Source organism: Panthera onca, chromosome A1, assembly GCF_046562875.1.
Source record: "Panthera onca isolate mPanOnc1 chromosome A1, mPanOnc1 haplotype 2, whole genome shotgun sequence".
NCBI lineage: Eukaryota > Metazoa > Chordata > Mammalia > Carnivora > Felidae > Panthera > Panthera onca.
In genome coordinates this window covers 20,672,388-20,675,498 of record NC_138339.1, presented here as the reverse complement: position 1 = coordinate 20,675,498, position 3,111 = coordinate 20,672,388, and the positions used below count along the sequence as shown (strand labels likewise).

Sequence of the window (3,111 nt, the reverse complement as noted above, 5' to 3'; positions counted from 1 at the left end):
TTGTTGTTGGCTTTGAAGTGTTCTTTATATATCCAGGAAAAATGTCCTTAATCAATAGCAATTTGTAAGTATTTTCTTTCCATTCATGGCTTGTACATTGTCTTATGAGAACGTTAATAAAGTACAATTTATCAGTTTCTAATATACTGTACTTTTGTGATATATTTAAAAGTTCATCATCAAACCCAAAGTCAAAGCAATGTCTTTTTTTATTTCTATAAGTTTTATACTTCTACATTTTATATATTTTTAAACTTTTTTTTGAAGTTTTTTCATTTTTGAGAGAGAGAGAGACAGAGTGTGAGCAGGAGAAGGGCAGAGAGACAGGGAGACACAGAATCTGAAGCAGGCTTCAGGCTCCAAGCCTTCAGCACAGAGCCTGACACAGGGCTTGAATTCAATGAACCATGAGATCATGACGTGAGCTGAAGTTGGATGCTTAACTGACTGAGCTGCCCAGGTGCCCCTATAGTTTTACATCTTATATTTAGGTCTATGATCCATTATGAATTCACTTTCTATGTAACTTACAGCAACCATAAGTGCCTGATAGAACCTATCAGAGACTCACTGGAAGAAGTGACATTTACCTTAACTCTAAGATTAATTCAAAAGAATTTATTTTTAGTAATTGTATAACCAGGATTAATATTGATCTAACTCTTAAGGAAATGAAGCACCATGAATGGGAAAAGGAATAAAATATGAGGCTTATCGGGATTAATTTTTTTTTGTGCCAGCTTGAAATTATAGCCAGGAAAGATGATTCACTAAAGAATAAAGACAAAAAAAAAAACAACAAAAAAACAAAAACAAAAACAAAACAAAACAAACAAAAAAAAAAAGAGAAAGAAGAACCTAGATTAAAATAGGACCTACAAATGAAATATAAAATAAGCAAACTAAAAAATATGATTTTAACAGCAAATCAAATTCAACTAACAGAAAATATAAATATTAAATGTTGTCAGATCACAGTGTGTTAGAACATAAAAATATAAAATACAGAAAACTAAGAGGTATAGAGGCTAGAACAAGGGTTTAACAGATATTTAATTGGAACTCTAAGAGGCAGGTCGAAGGTGAAATTTAGAGAGCAATACCTGAGGATTTTCCAGAATTGATGAAAGACACAAACTTGTAATTCCAAGAAGCCAGAAAATCCAAAGCATAAGAAATACTAGTAAACTAATTCCTAGATACATCATAATAAATCTCCAGAATACAATAGCTAGTGGAATGAAAACAGGTGGGGTTGGGAAGATTGATTACTTTTTGTAAGAAGAATTTAGTTGAATATTACCCCATTATCTCATAGTTTTAACTTACTTTTCATGGTCTTCCTTTTTTTACTTTTCTTTTTCCTTCCTTCTTTGTTCCCTCCTTCTTCCTCCCTCCCTCCCTTCCTTCTTTCCTTCCTTTTATTCTTGGATCAATCAAGAGAAGTAAAACTCTCATTTTCACTGTCCAAACACCAAGCAATATACTGGGAAAACCAGCGGAAGTCCTCACCATAGCCTTGCCTCTGGAGCACATTGTGCATGAATACTTTCATGAAGTGGACATTCAGCTCCTTCAGGGTCACATTCCCATTTCCTATGGACTTTCCATAAAGCCCAACTATCTCATGGAGTTTTTCCTCATTGATTTCATCTGCTCTGTCAATTTTGTTACCCAAGATAAGGATCGGCATATTGGATATCGTTTCATCAGTTATTAAAGCCTTTAGCTCAGTTTTGGTTTCCATGAGGCAAGGACGATATGCAAAATCCAACAGAAAGGCAATCCCATTAACCGCTGGCACATCATTTTTCCAATCCTGGTGTTCTTGCTCGTGCCCACCAGGATCAAAAGTTGTAAAAGTCATTCCAGCCATTGTCAGCTATTCTGATGTTGGATCTAATGTTGAAACCTGTGGGCCGAATCAGTCATCATTGAGCATGCGGAGAAGAGTGGTTTTGCCTGTATTGTCCAAATCCAACAATACAAGTTTTCCAGATTCCTTGTAGAGTCCTAGGAACTGGAGCACACTGCTGAAGCCATTGTAGATCCACTCAAAGTTCAAAGACATCATTAATACTTAACTATGACCAAGGGGTTCCTCTGGTGGCAGTGGGGGCGGGGTTTCAACCCTCCTACACAACACAGCCCAGCAGCACCAGGACCACCAGCTGCTTCTCTTTTCTTATTTCTAACCATGTCCTTTCTCTTGACAACTATGAGAACAAATAATCTAAGATCACATTCACTCAGTTTGAAACGTCTTTTCCTCTGTTTGGTGTCACTCAATTCAGGTTTTAACCTTAATTTTGATTCATTAACTGCACCTTCTCAGAGATCTTGCTTATACACTAACTGAAACATGGCTGTCCTCTATGATACAGTTTTCTACAGAATTGATTTTTAACACAAGGAGACATAATTTTTGTAAGTGTTGACTAACTTTGAGTTCCCTTCATCTGTTTTAGGAATAAGAGTGAATAAATGACTTGAATGTTTGCTTAAAACATTCATCATTTTATATATAAAAATATAAATAAGAATTACTAACGTAGCCTTATGAAATTAATTTTAATGCAACATACATTTTCTACAAAAATCTGTCATAGGACTAAGGTTCTGCATGTGTTCAAATTTGGAAAGACTTAGGATTACTCCATCAGATGATGTCTCCCTCTGTGAATCCTATGTAGGATTTTCCTCTTTCTTTGCTAAAGATCTGTTTACCCAGGTCTCTTTTTGCTGCTTAAAAATAACCGATAAAAAGGCAGAGATATGCACATTTGCTGCTGTTGACACTTTGGTGTGTAAATCATTCTAATTTCCTGCCACCAACTCCCAAACTGATCTATATCTTGGCAATTTTCTGACACAATCTACTCTAAGTACCGTCTACAGTTTTAAAGATAAAGTCATTATTTTTACATCCAAATAACAGCAACAAATGACCTTTACACTTTTACTAAAACAATGTCTGATGATTACTGATAAGTTTCAGTCAACACTACAGCAAACAACCCTGATTCATGCTATAAAAATAGTAAAATTCATCCAAAGATTTGAACATGTTCCTTTTGCCCCTTTTCCCTCCCCATTCCAGAGACACTTCAG

At 35.4% G+C, this 3,111-nt stretch overlaps 1 pseudogene; it reads right to left on the bottom strand.

The window, feature by feature from the left end:
• Positions 1-1,432: 1,432 nt before the first annotated feature.
• LOC132680319 (small COPII coat GTPase SAR1A pseudogene) lies at positions 1,433-2,071 on the bottom strand (annotated as a pseudogene).
• Positions 2,072-3,111: the final 1,040 nt, after the last annotated feature.